We start from the raw sequence: 15,198 nt of genomic DNA, 5'->3' as shown, positions 1-15,198 counted from the left end.
GAGGATTATATACATATCCTATTTCATACAAATAACCTACCCGCAAGGATGAGGGAAAATACGAAAATACTGATGAAGTAATATTATAATGAAACTAACTATATCTAACTTAACTATCTTACCTTGACCGAGTATTGACATACACAATTCCACCATCACTCACCTGGAAAAGAAAGATCCAAATTGTTAGAGAGTTTAGTGTGATAAACATACATACATAATATATATACATATATATATACACACATTAATATGTATATATATACTTATATAATAGAATATAAATATATATATATATATATATATATATATATACACACTTACATACTTACCTACATACATACATACATAAACACACACACATACACACATTCCAATACCAACAAATTAAAACAATAATACATAACTTAGATCTCGATACCGAGCAAGTGAAAAACAAACCGATAAATCCTTCCCGTCCCGTAAAATATTCTTAACAAAAAACAACAAGTAATTAAGAGCACAAGAAGCCTATCAACAACATTCCTTCAAAGTTTATACTATTATTATCAACCCCTGCAATAATTAACAGGCCTGTGGTGCAACAACAGACATACCTCGCAAATGAAATTACCTTCCTTGAAGCGCAGAATCATCAAGAATCATCATTCTCAAAAACCCTTATCATTTTCTTCATTATCATCAATAACACTTATATGTCGTCGTTTCTCTTTGAGGGATTCAGCGTCAAATGATTTCTTTCCATTGTCCTTCATCATATGTATTTTCTGCATAATTTACATCTGGTCTACGCCTTCATCAAGTTTTTTTTTTATAATTCTGAGTTGACGGTAAATATCCGCAATCGATGTCCCTGTCACCAATGGGTGGTCAGGAACATGAGCCTCGGCCAATCAAGAGTGGCTTCATGATATCGGTTGCGGACATTTACTGTCAGTTCCTAAACAAGAGGCTACGAGCACTTTTTCCTCATTTTCTGGGTGTTCATTCTGGTCCTGATACTGCTACTATCTATCTATCTATCCATCTATATATACATATATATATATATATATATATATATATATATATATATATATATATATATATATATTTACTTTTCTGTCTAATTGCTACTTTTTTCTTGCTTCTTCTTTGACACCTCATATGAACAACTCTTTTTAAAACAGAACGTTAATTATGTCGTCAAATACGAATAATCCTTTAGACAGATCCATAATAATTAAACACTTTATTAATTATTCAAATAAAGTCAATTTGTAGACGAGTAACAACCACAACATAAAGTCAATTTGCAGAGGAGTAAAAACAATAAAACAGACATTTTATAGACGAGTAACAACAACAAAATAGAGTCAATTTATAGACGAGTAACAACAATAATTTAGTCAATTTGTAGACGTAGAACAAACACAAACAAAGTCAGTTTTTAGACGAGTAACAACCGCAAAACAGAGTCAATATGTAGTCGAGCAACAACCGTAAAATTAAGTCCATCTGTAGACCACAAGGATATTCACGAATCCATCAGCATGAGAACACCTGGCATGAAAACTTTTAGAGGAAAACCAACTCGAATTACACTTTTATTAAGTGGCGTTAGAACAGAGACGAGGATTGTGGGGAACGAAAGGAAAAACAACTCCCAGAATTTCAGGATTGTGGGGAGTGAAAGGAAAAACAACGTCCAGAATTTTACAGGTGTCTCGTGTTCTCTTTGCAAACGACCCAACCTCATGCTTTGCAAAAATGCCAGTCTATTGCTTCTTCCAAAAATGGACACTATTCAATTTGTTTCTTCCTTTGACTATTTACAAAAAAGCACCATTATTTTTTTTTCTTTCTTTTTGACTCTCTATTCAAAAGATTTTCTCAGGGCGAAATTTTAAATTCATCTCACTTTTGAAGTGTCTTGATTGCAACCTATACTTCGACTTGCAGTCCCAGAGAGAGAGAGAGAGAGAGAGAGAGAGAGAGAGAGAGAGAGAGAGAGAGAGAGAGAGAGAGAGAGAGAGAGAGAGAGAGAGAGCAGATTTTGTTTCTAAAATGAATGCAGATAACAGAAAATTAAGTTACGCTGAATACCTTTAAAAAAAAAAGCTGAGTCATCTAAGACGTTTCAGTGCTAAGATAAATTTACTATCATCAACAGTATTAAGATAAACTGATACAATTACTATCACACTCCAGTACAAAGATAAATTTACTATCACCTCCAATACTAAGATAAATTTACTTTCATCAACAGTATTACGATAAATTGATACATTTACTGTCACCTCCAGTACAAAGATAAATTTACTATCACCTCCAATACTAAGATAAATTTACTATCATCAACAGTATTAAGATAAATTGATACATTTACTATCATCTCCAGTACTAAGATAAATTTACTATCATCAACAGTATTAAGAAAAATTGATACATTTACTATCACACTCCAGCACTAAGATAAATTTACTATCACCTCCAATACTAAGATAAATTTACTATCATCAACAGTATTAAGATAAATTAATACATTTACTATCACCTCCAGTACTAAGATAAATTTACTATTATCTCCAGTATACTAAGATAATAAGATAAACTTACTGCCACCTCCAGTACTAAGATAAATTTACTATCATCTCAAATACTAAGATAAATTTACTATTATCTCCAGTATACTAAGATAATAAGATAAACTCACTATCACCTCCAGTAATAAGATGAATTTAATATCACCTCCCGAAGCCCGAACAGAGTAGAAAGACCCCTAATTCCTTAAAGGAATAAATTGTGGACTGCTTTCAAGAGAAAAAGAGTTTCACGTTCAACAGCAAAACACACGATTGGGAAGCGTTTGAACTGACTGACTGAATACAATTTAGGCCAGAGGCCAAGCACTGGGACCTATGAGATCATGCAGCTGAAACGGAAATTGACAGAAGGTCTGAAAGGTGTAACAAGAGGAAAACCTCGCACTATGAATCAACGCACTATGAATCAATTGTTAGGAGTGGATGGGAAGTGAGATGGAAGAAAGAGAATATGAAAGGAGGTACAGTCAAAGGAACGAAAGGGGTTGCAGTTAGTGGTCGAGGTCACGCTGCAAAGAACCTTAAGTAATGCCTTGGGGGGGGGGAGTTTTTCCAGGATCGAAGTCTCTGGTGGTGACCTAAGGTCACAGAGGACTGTGACGTTGGTGTACGGAAGTACAAGTTATATGAATGTACAGTAAGTGGCACGCAAGACGACTAAGTTGCTCGCATACCATGAGATATAACTCTCGATGGAGCCAACGCAATTGTAGTTTTAAAATTAAAAATACAAAGTTTAGAAGCAAACATTTATAAGTTTAAGGACTTCAGGGTTTAGAAGCAAACCTTTAGCGATTTCTCATATATACCTTCTATAATGAATAAAGGCTCCTAATTAAGCATGTTAACAATGGAGTCACAACAGCAATGGTCAAGGTGGCCGAAAATACACAAGCTTGGTAAATTTATATATGTTAATATTACACGAAGGAGGGGAGAATTTCAAAAAACACGAAAAAATTTCAAAATAAAATATAAAATAGAATATTTAGCAATCACGAAACAAATGAATTTTAAACATGCATAGAAATGGAAAAGACTTCAAAAAGACATAAGCAAAAACATCGTGTGTCCATATGTAGAATTAAAAATGGAATGGAATACAGAATTTCGGCCAAAGGTCAGGCACTGGAACCTAAGAGGTTATTCAGCGCTGAAAGAAACTGAGAGTAAAAGGCTTGAAAGGTGTAACAGGACAACCTCGCAGCTGCACTATGAAACAAGTATGAGAAGGTGGATAGCAAAATGAAAGAGAGAATATGAATGGAGAATACAGTAAAAGGAATGCAAGGGGTTGCAATTAGGGGCCTAAGGAATGGACACTGCAAAGAACATTAATATAATGCCTACAGTGCACCGGCGTATCCATCATGATACGAAAGACTTTCCAATCCAACACCAAAACAAACACACAAACACACAATCGGCATCGAAACAAACGACAAAGCTTGGAATGACCCGCAATTACTAAGCACAAAACTAAACAGGATTGTAACAAACCCCAGCATATCATGAGAACACAGGGAGGAGGAGGAGGAGGAGGAGGAGGAGGAGGAGGAGGAGGAGGAGGAGGAGGAGGAGGAGGAGGAGGAGGAGGAGGCTTTAAAAAAAACCCATTTCGATTTCTTTCTCATTAACTACACTAATATCATCCCGCCCTCTTATGACAGCCAGTATGAACCGAGATGACATTTCATGGATCAATAAACAATAAAATGAAACTCTTTAATTTTTTCTTTCTATTTTTTGTAATTGATTCTCTTGTTTTCTTTTTTTTTTTTTATTTAGAGCCGGAACTTAAAACATACGCCTTCATTTCCTCCATCCAATGAGAACCTCCTCCTCCTCCTCCTCCTCAATCCCACACCCCTCCCCCCTCTTTCTCCTCTATCCTATCCCCCTTTCCCCCCGCTCCCCTTCTCCTCCATTCCATCCCCCACCCCGAGAATAAGATTAATATCACGATAAACAGGTTTATACAATTAGCTCGTTATCCTGGAACAGGAGGATGGGAGGAGGGGTACTACAGGTTGGGGGGAGGATACTGGCAGCCGGGAGGGGGGGTGTGGGTAGTGGTACTCTAAAGGACTTGGAGGGGTTGATGGTCCTTCATGAATCATCATCATCATCATCATCAAGCTGAAGAAAGAGAGAGAGAGAGAGAGAGAGAGAGAGAGAGAGAGAGAGAGAGGAGAAAAAGCAAATCAAATAAAAAAAAGAAAACAAAAAGGAATAGCCACTAGTCTTACACAATCTGCCCTCAAGTCAAGTTGAGGCAAAATGGTTTGAGGAAGGTGCACTAGCGAGAGAGAGAGAGAGAGAGAGAGAGAGAGAGAGAGAGAGAGAGAGAGAGGAGGGCTCCATGAATGCAAGGCTAATATCAACAGAAGGTGTTAATGCGAGGCATTGTGTTATTAGCTCAAAGAGTGCCCTGGGTACGAAGAAAAAAAAAGAAGGGGGGGAGGAGGAGGGGAGAAGAGGTAGGAGGGGAGAAGAGGGAGGAGGAGGAGGAGAGAGTGAGAGAGAGAGAGAGAGAGAAGGGATCAGTAAAGAAGAGAAATCAACAGGGACATTACAAATGTTATTGCCATTGTTTCGTTTCTATCATTCTGCCCTGGCGGAGAGAGAGAGAGAGAGAGAGAGAGAGAGAGAGAGAGAGAGAGAGAGAGAGAGAGAGAGAGAGAGAGATGAGAAACGGGGGAAGGGCAAGGAGGAAGGGGAAAAGGATCTTGTTAATTGCAACCTTGGGCTGGCCTGACAAAATTCTCTGCGCGACTGCGCGCGAGAGCGTTCGTATCAAATGTAAATTACACCATTTGAGAACCGACTCTACTGTCCTACTGCTAAACTTCTATTTACTTATCAATTTGTTCGCTTATTTTCTTTTCTAATAACAGATCTGGTCTTTCTGAATTTTCTTTCAACTTCTGTTTATTTCTTTCAAATGAACGTCATGCTCTTTGGGAGCTTGAATTTCAAGTCAATGGCCCCAGTGGTGGGCTTTTTCCTTGAGTAGGGTTCTTCTTCTGATTAAAATAATAATAATAATAACAATAAAATAATAATAATAATAATAATAATGAAACAGGAGAGTTCTTAGTGGTTTTTAACTCTAAAATCTTAATTATTAACGACGGCTTTTGAAGATGTATATAAAGGACAAAGATGAACTAAGAGGGTAAATTAACAATATGGCGTCTATGGTGTTTATCTAAGCACCTTGAAAAGTAGAACTATTTTCTTTGCCTAATTAGGCTAAATCTGCCTAGATTTGGAGTTCCTTCCACTGTCTTCGTTCAGTACACTTTCACAGTGTGCTTAATTCATGCCACTGCTCTATAATCTTCTAGGCAATTCCTACGGTTCTGATACGTCTACATCTACTACTAACCTGACAAACTTCCTCATCCATTCTCTTCCCTTGTCCAAACCACCTCTGTATTGCAGTCTTGTAACCTCAGTCCATTTAACTGTCTATGGTGGAGGAAGTGACTCGTGAAAGTCTTCTCTGATGAGAGAGAGAGAGAGAGAGAGAGACAGAGAGAGAGAGAGAGAGAGAGAGAGAGAGAGAGAGAGAATTACCATAACTACTACTATTACTAATTATCAGTTTCCTATTTGACACCTGACCTACTCAAAACTGGAGTTCCTGGTGCACTTTCCTCTCTCTCTCTCTCTCTCTCTCTCTCTCTCTCTCGATCTCTCAGCTTTAAATTCCAAGAATAACGGACAGGCTTCAGTGTAATTAAGAGAGATTTCTTTTCAAAGAGGTCTGGCATGCCAACAGAACCTTGGGCATACATTTGATTATCCACAAAATGCCATCTCAACCGCATGAGAGAGAGAGAGAGAGAGAGAGAGAGAGAGAGAGAGAGAGAGAGAGAGAGAGAGAGAGAGAGAGAGAGAGAGAGAGAGAGTAAACCAAATTTAACAGCTTTACAAAATCTAAAATATATAAATGCAATCTGAAGAGACGCCTTATTTACAACACCCGAGAGAGAGAGAGAGAGAGAGAGAGAGAGAGAGAGAGAGAGAGAGAGAGAGAGAGAGAGCTAATCAGTATTCACTGTAGTCACCTGATTGGGTGGTGACAACGAAAAGACACTACGGAAACGTGAAAATCTCCGAGAGAGAGAGAGAGAGAGAGAGAGAGAGAGAGAGAAATGTGACAGATGATGCCCAAGATACCCGTCAATCACACGAGTCGCCCCCAAAAGACAGGGCACAGCATACCTCCCGCGCATTACGAATAAATTAACTCGCTGACTCCGGCATCTCGCTACTTTTCTTTATTATGATGCCATTGTCTCCGGTTAAGGAGATTGGGGGATTGGCGAACTGGGGAATTGGGGGACTGGGGGATTAGGGATTGGTGGATTAGGGATTGGGTGACTGGAGATTGGGGATTGGCAAATTGGGGGGGACTGAGGGATTAGGGATTGGGTGACTGGAGATTGGGGATTGGGTGACTGGAGATTGGGGACTGGGAACTGCAGATTGTGGATTATGGATTGGGGGACTGAGGAACTGAGACTGGGGATTGGGGACTGGAGATTTGGGGACTGGGGGACTGGAGACTGGGGATTTGGGGATTGGGGACCTGGGGACTGAGATTGGGGGCTAGAGACTGGGGATTGGGGCTGGAGACTGGGGGTTTAGGGACTGTAGATTGGGGATTAGGACTGGGGGGGCTGAGATTGGGGGACTGGGGTTAAGGAGCAGGGAGATTCGCTGATGATGGATTTACGAAAAATAGGGATTTTTAAGGACTTTGGGAGGTTAATGATTTCAGGAAAACGGGTTTACAAACAGGTAATCACAGGAAGGGAGATTTTCAATGACGGATTTACGGAAATACGGATTTTTTTTAGGGATTTACGAAAGACAGGGATCTATGATGGGATTTACAGAAAGAGATGATTTGTGGATTTTTTTGTGGTGTATTAGTTAGTTAATTGTAGGAAAGGGAAGGAAGAGTTTCAAAGAGGGATTAACGAAAATGGTGATTTTTAGGGATTTGCGAAAATAGGGATTTTTGGGGGATTTAGGAATAACAGGTTTTTGTGATGGGGAATGGGGTTACTATGAGGAGATTCTTTGAGGAGGGATTTACGGAAGTAGGGATTTTTTTGAGGGATTTATCTGGTTGATGGAACTTAACGAAAACTGGTTTATAGAAGGGTCATTATAACAATGGAAAGAGATTCAATGAGGAGGGATTTACGGATACATGGATCTGTGAGGGATTTTTCTGGAGATAAGATTTACGGAAAAACAGGTTTGCAGAAAGATGGCTCTATTTAAATAGTAGGCAAAATTATATGCACGGAAATGAGGCGATTACTGTACACAGATTTGCCGGATTTTACAGCACGAAATTCTACAAAGAAATGATAAAGAAATAAATAAGTAAGACAAATAATTCATTGGTGAACACATTCACAGTGATAAATGAACAAATGTTATAAAACCCATTAAAAAATTATGACAAAAACAAAGCATTTTAACTTGAGAGAGAGAGAGAGAGAGAGAGAGAGAGAGAGAGAGAGAGAGAGAGAGAGAGAGAGAGAGAGAGAGAGAGAATTACCTTTAAAAACAAATGTTATAATAAATAAAGCCCATTACAATTAATTACAAAAACAAAGCCTTTCTAACTTGTGTGTGTGAGAGAGAGAGAGAGAGAGAGAGAGAGAGAGAGAGAGAGAGAGAGAGAGAGAGAGAGAGAGAGAGAATGAATTACCCTTAAAAACGACATTCCAGCCCAAGCGAGGCACCTGTCGCATTTCCCTATGGTAAACTTTTAATAAATCTTGACCGAACTGGAAAAAAAAAAGAGGAATCCTCAACACTATAAGCACAGAAGAGCTAAGATAATCGCCTAATTATTTTACATGACTCGATGGCCACAAGTGGACAATGTGCGAAGTGACGTCTGCGGGCGACAGGGGCCTAAGTGACAGCGGCGCATTCCTCGTTCGATAAGGGATTAGCATGTGATAATATCCTCCCGAGTATCCGGTCGCTATGAGCGACCCTCATTTAACAGGAGGAGAGAGTTAAGAGGAAAAAAAGACCTGTTAAAAAGGAAAAACCTATAGGCACCGTGTGTGTATGTATTAATATATGTATATACTGCTATATGTATATGTAATATATGCCAAAAGCAAATGGATGTTACAGACCCCAAATACACACACAAAACAAGCCACTACAACACCTTCTAAAGCATAACAAGCTATACGTCTACTCTCGCCATGCCCGCGCATACATATGATACATACGTACCGGGGTCTATTATATCCACAGGTGTATATGTATATAGAATAAAAGCACGTTAAAAGAAAAGAAGAAGAAATATATATATATAATATATATATATATATATATATATATATATATATATATATATATATATATATATAGAGAGAGAGAGAGAGAGAGAGAGAGAGAGAGAGAGAGAGATTGGAGGGTTCCAATAAGTTAAGCCTTCCCATCTTCAGCAAACTTTTTTGGGATGAGGGTGCTAGTCCTACTCATTACCTCCCTCCTACTACCCACAAGAATCGGTTAACTACCAGGTACATCATTCACTGCACAGGTCTAAAGGAAATGGGCCGAAATCAACGGCGACCCCCACCCCCCTTCATCGATCTCGGGAATTTTTCCAAATAACCTTAGAAAAAAACTATTCTAAAAATCTAAAAAGAAAAACCATAGATATCTAAAAATTAAATTCTACAATAAAAAAAGTCCTTCATTCTACGTAGGCCTATCTAAAATTGCCATTCTACAAAATTAGTGAAAAATGTCACTTTAAAAATCTCCAAAAAATAAACATACTTCAAAAAGTGTTCATTTTATGAATCTCACAAAATCTTAAAACGTCAAATTCTCACGTAAGTGAAATCATATTGACATCGAGTATCAATTATAAAACTCACATGAGTCCAGAACGAAGAACAACTATAATTATACATATTTCAATCCTCCACAAAATATGGCAAGGGTAATTATGGGTAATTTGTAGCCTCGCCTAGCCTAATTTAGCTTAGCCTAACCTAATTTACCTAGCCTAACCTAATTTAGCCTAGCCTAGCCTTAAGGAGAGGCGTCCCATCTACGACTATCTGGTGTCAAATTAGCAAGAGCTGTTTTCGAATCCATCGAAACATCATCACTTCTTGTCAGTCAAGGGACTTTTTTGTTAAATTCTCTGTAAAAAATCGCTAATAACTCTATCTTACAACTTAAAGTTTATAACTCATGGTTATAATCTAACAATGCTAAACGGCAGGCAGACATTAAAACCGAAGCAATACCATAAACTCCTTGTCGATGTTAACAACTCAAGTCTGTGAACTGGGAGAAAAATTAATTCATAATAAACAATTGCTCTACTCAAGGATGTAAACGTTTCCGTGTCACTCGGTACGAGAAGCCTTTTGTTCTTCCGAGTGTTTAGCCTCAGGTTTATAAAGGTCTTCAATTTTCCCAATTCCAAACTCATTACATGCATATTCATTCTTCCACCCTTCATCTGTAATCGTAATCCTCTCCAATATTCATCTTCTTCGCAGCGGGAACTCTCTCTCTCTCTCTCTCTCTCTCTCTCTCTCTCTCTCTCTCTCTCTGTCCAAGAGGATTATCATCGACTCCCATTAGCACAAAACCTTAAAACATCCATCATCTTTTGTCATCAAATGGGCTGCCGGATCTTGTCGAACACGTTACCAAGAGGGGCAGGAAAGAGAGAGAGAGAGAGAGAGAGAGAGAGAGAGAGAGAGAGAGAGAGAGAGAGAGAGAGATAATTGCCGAAATGCAACTCGACAGAGACTTTCCATTAAGAACGAAACAGATTGTCACTGATAAAACACTGTTGATTATGTTCATCTGGAAAAAAATAAAAAGCCCAACGCACGCATTAACAAAGCCTACATGACGGAAATCTCTCTCTCTCTCTCTCTCTCTCTCTCTCTCTCTCTCTCTCTCTCTCACACACACTCACACACAAATTCTCCTTCTCCACCTTTCAAATCGGGAATTCACTCCTTTCTTCTGTATGGCCCGGTTCATGACTGTCAAAAGATTTAATACAATTTATCTGATGTCCAATCTCTCTCTCTTTAACGACTAGTACTACTACTTAATTGAGGTGTTTCCAGCCGTTCTAGGTCCATGAAGTTGGTAGAGAGTATTCCAAAGCAGGTCCACGCATTTTCTAAGATGCCAGAGAGAGAGAGAGAGAGAGAGAGAGAGAGAGAGAGAGAGAGAGAGAGAGAGAGAGAGAGAGAGCCTTCCCACTTCCAACAAGAAACAAATTGGACGCGAAGCCAGCAATGCACAGGGCACCAATAATCGTGATGAGACGACTGATAAAGCTGAAAGTCTAGGCATAGCTGCAATTATGGAGACATTCTCCACTTGATTAAAAGCAAATTGAAAGGCAGCAAGAAACAACAGCTGTTCTTCCCTTAAATAGGGAATGTTGTTTTGCAACTTTTGGAAAAAGACCATGTTGTGTAAGGAATTATCATGTTTTTTTTTATTAATGCATACAATGAACAGGACTGGAGGAAAGAGGCTCTGTTTCTATATTTACCTTTTTTGAGAAAATTATCATTATTATTATTATTATATTACGAGCTTCTCAGCGTGCTACACTGCGCTGGAACTCGGCGCTGCCTGTCATGCCTCCCCTACCCTCCCAATCCCCTACCTACCCAGTCCCCACCAGGGCGGACAAACAGGTTTGCAAGTGGAGGGTGCATGTGTCATGTCTCACCTACTCTCCCGATTCCCTACCTACCCCGCCCCCACCAGGCCGGACAAACAAGAAAGAGCCACTCGGATTTTATTATTATTATTATTATTATTTTTATTATTATTATTATTTTTATTATTATTATTATTATTATTAGCTGTAGTAGTAGTTTCCTAAATGTAAAGCAAAACTCCTGTGCTTCAAGGCAAAGTCTGTCAATGCAACCGAAAAGTGGACCACTGCTGCAATTTTTTGCTGATGACCCTAAAGATTACAAAGATTACAAAGTTGAAATAACATTACAGTATATATTTACAATTTAAACAAGTAAAATATGCGCCGAAGTTTCTTCGGCGAGATCGATTTTCTGTACAGCCGCTACAGCGTATTTTCAAGGCCACCGAAAATACGCGGCCCATAAAACTTTAACAACGGCCCGGTGGTGGCCTATCCTACATAGCTGCCAGAAGCCCCAATATGGCTAACTTTAACCTTAAATAAAATAAAAACTACTGAGCTTAGAGGGCTGCAATTTGGTACGTTTGATGATAGAAGAGTGGATGACCAACATGCCAATTTGCAACCCTCTAGCCTCAGTAGATTTTAAGATCTGAGGGCGGACAAAATAATGTGTGGACGGACAGACAAAGCCGGCACAATAGTTTTCTTTTACAGAGAAATAATAGTCATCCAAGAGGTAATTCTGTAGTAGAAAAGATAAAAAATCTGCTGCATTGGCCTTTACTTGGAAGTAACGAGACAAACACAAGTATAGACAGAAATAAGACCTAACTGAACCTTTGAGAGAGAGAGAGAGAGAGAGAGAGAGAGAGAGAGAGAGAGAGAGAGAGAGAGAGAGAGAGAGAGAGAGAGAGAGAGCGGTATGCATAGCCTGAATACCTAATTATTTCTCTTATAAAAAGTCCATCCAGGACTAGTAATTGCGCACTGCGCATTCTATTGCAACCTGCAATTATCTCTGGAACAGAAACTATGGAATTCACACCTTGAAAACAATGGACCATGACAAACGAATTCCAAAGTTACTCATCACTTATGACCTAGAAAACTTACTTGGTGCTACACCAAAGCAGATGACCTTGGTTAAGTACACTCTACTAATTATCAAGTGATCCAAACTGTACATTTAAAACAAAAAATTTATGAGAGGGTTCATTCTTCAAAAGCTTCCAGTATTACTAACAAAACATGCATGAGAGGGTTCATTCTTCAAAAGCTTCCAGTATTACTATTCCTACAACTAAAACAGCTATTAAAAATTGATACGTATTATTCTGAAGCCGTAAATTCTTTACATTTCAGTTATTAATGATTGAATTTTTATAATCGGCTACTTAGTTCCTCTTTGGATTATTGCTTTCATATTCGGGTACTTCACTATACATCTGAAGTGGGTCAACTAATATAATTTTTTGTTTTAACACTGACATCGACACAGAGACACACGACTGAAACCATTACCTTCTGCTTCCTACCTTTCCAGACTTCGATGACGGAGTTAACGACAGCTAACAGAAGATGCCGCCTTGGAAAACTAAAAAATACCCCTTATGGAACAGTGCCTGTTCATAGAGTCAGGGAAGCCACAGATAAGAGAAATAATAAATAGCTGACACTCTCTTGGAAACTCAAGCCCTGCAACAGAAAAAAAAACTGTACCTGCACAGAAATGGGTGTAATGTATAGTGTGTATGATGCTGTATGAAACTCTCAAGCCGGCAAGTGGTGGCTCTTGTATTTGGCTGCGTTTTTGACAATGATCATGGTTAACATTAATTAAATAAAAATAAAAAACTACTAAGGCTAGATGGCTGCAAATTGGTATGTTTGAATATTGAAGGGTGGATGATCAACATACCAATTTGTAGCCTTCTAGCCTCAGTAGTTTTCAAGATCTGAGGGCGGACAGACAAACAGCCATCTCAATCATTTTTTTTTTTGTAAATAACTAAAAAAATTTACTCACATATACAAGAAAAATCAGGACCTACACACAGCAGAATAATTTTTTAAGTAAAACTAAAGCAAAACAGAAAGACTAGCAATACCAAACTTAAATATCGAATACCAACTCAATCCACTGTTCTAAAACCGTGAGCCATTTCTTCACAAATTAAAATAAAAAAACGAAAAAGGAAATCCCTGACAACAATGGCTGTCAAATAGGTCCAGGCAAGTACCGTGAAAACTGCGTAGATGTACGATACGGATTACGCTGCACATTCCAAACGAAGTAGATAAAACATTTTCTTTTTCGACTCGACTGAAGAATCTGGTCATCAGCATAATTTAAGTGAAATCACAGCACAGTACAGTCACGTTCTGGGTGACCGATTCTGAGCCGTTTGGCGTCGCCTACCAACGGCCTACTGAACGGGGCTTATACGTTCCATTCAATCTTTAGTAACAATTCATGTTCATGTTATAGAAAAAATATGGACAGGATCAAAAATGAAAGAATAAGAGGAACTGCTAAAGTCGTAAACTATCAACGACGATCCAGGAAAGAAGACGGCAGTGGTATGGCCATGTGATGAAAACAGTATATATACCTTAGTTTAACCAGACCACTGACCTGATTAACAGCTCTCCTATGGCTGGCCCGAAGGATTACACTTATTTTACGCGGCTAAGAACCAGCTGGTTACCTAGCAACGTTCTACAGCTTATTGTGGAATCCGAACCACATTATAACGAGAAATGAATTTCTATCACCAGAAATACATTCCTCTAATTCTTCATTGGCCGGTCGGAGAATCGAACGCAGGACCAGCAAAGTGCTGGCTGAGAACGATGCCCAACCGTCCAATGAGGGACTAAGTGCCTGGTGGGAGAGCAAGAGGAAGACTAAAGCGAAGGTGGGTGGATGTACAGTAGTTAGAGAAGACCTGAGAGACAAACAATTGTCAAAGGACGATGTGCTTGACCGAGCCAGGTGGAGGAGGAAAGCTGTCTGAAACATCGACCCCAATAGAAGTGGGGAAAAAGATGCAGAGAAAGAAGATATAAGAAGATAAGAGAAAATAAAAACTATTCACATAAAGAGAACCTCTAAAAAAAAACAAAAAAACTTCTCATGGCCCAACACTGAAAGATGGTAACCTAGGATTATAATCATCAACTATGAAGAAGGCAATGAGATAACCATACGCACACGAACACGTACGTATATATACATACATAACAAACGTATACATACACATAAAACCCATGGGCAACATCTAACAGCGAACTTACTGAATCTGAATTGGAACAGACACAACGCTGACATTACTGAAATGCATTACTAATTTTTCTAATTACATAATTGAACCTGAATATGCACAAAGGAAGATCAGTGCATTTTTAGAAGCAATCTTCAATACTTAAATATTTATACGCAAAATTATTGAATGTGGATGATCATAAAATTCCTGTAGCATGCAAATTTCTACATGCCGCAATTTGATACCAAGTATCAAAACTTATAAGGCAGTGCATAAAAATTTAAGTGCACGGAGCAAACACGAAAAATATTTACAAAATCCATATAAATATTTATATATATTATATATATATATATATATATATATATATATTATACTGTATAATACTATATATATATATATATACATATATATATATATATATATATATATACAAAATATATTTATATATATATATATATATATATATATATATATATAATTTACATTCTTTAAAGCCGACTTGAATTCCTCATGAGTACTAGTTAAGGTTGACAAGGACTTGTATGAGGAAAGGTAGGAGGAGGAGGAGGAGGAGGAGGAACGAAAATACGTGAGAGGAACGTCCAAACGAGCTAGAAGACAA

At 38.3% G+C, this 15,198-nt stretch overlaps 1 protein-coding gene across 1 annotated transcript in view; it reads right to left on the bottom strand.

Moving 5' to 3' along the window:
* The window catches only part of jub (LIM domain-containing protein jub), a 153,566-nt gene that overhangs the window by 84,648 nt on the left and 53,720 nt on the right, over positions 1-15,198 (bottom strand).

Source organism: Macrobrachium rosenbergii, chromosome 9 (genome assembly GCF_040412425.1).
Source record: "Macrobrachium rosenbergii isolate ZJJX-2024 chromosome 9, ASM4041242v1, whole genome shotgun sequence".
Classification (NCBI taxonomy): domain Eukaryota; kingdom Metazoa; phylum Arthropoda; class Malacostraca; order Decapoda; family Palaemonidae; genus Macrobrachium; species Macrobrachium rosenbergii.
This window is presented reverse-complemented; position numbering and strand designations above follow the sequence as displayed.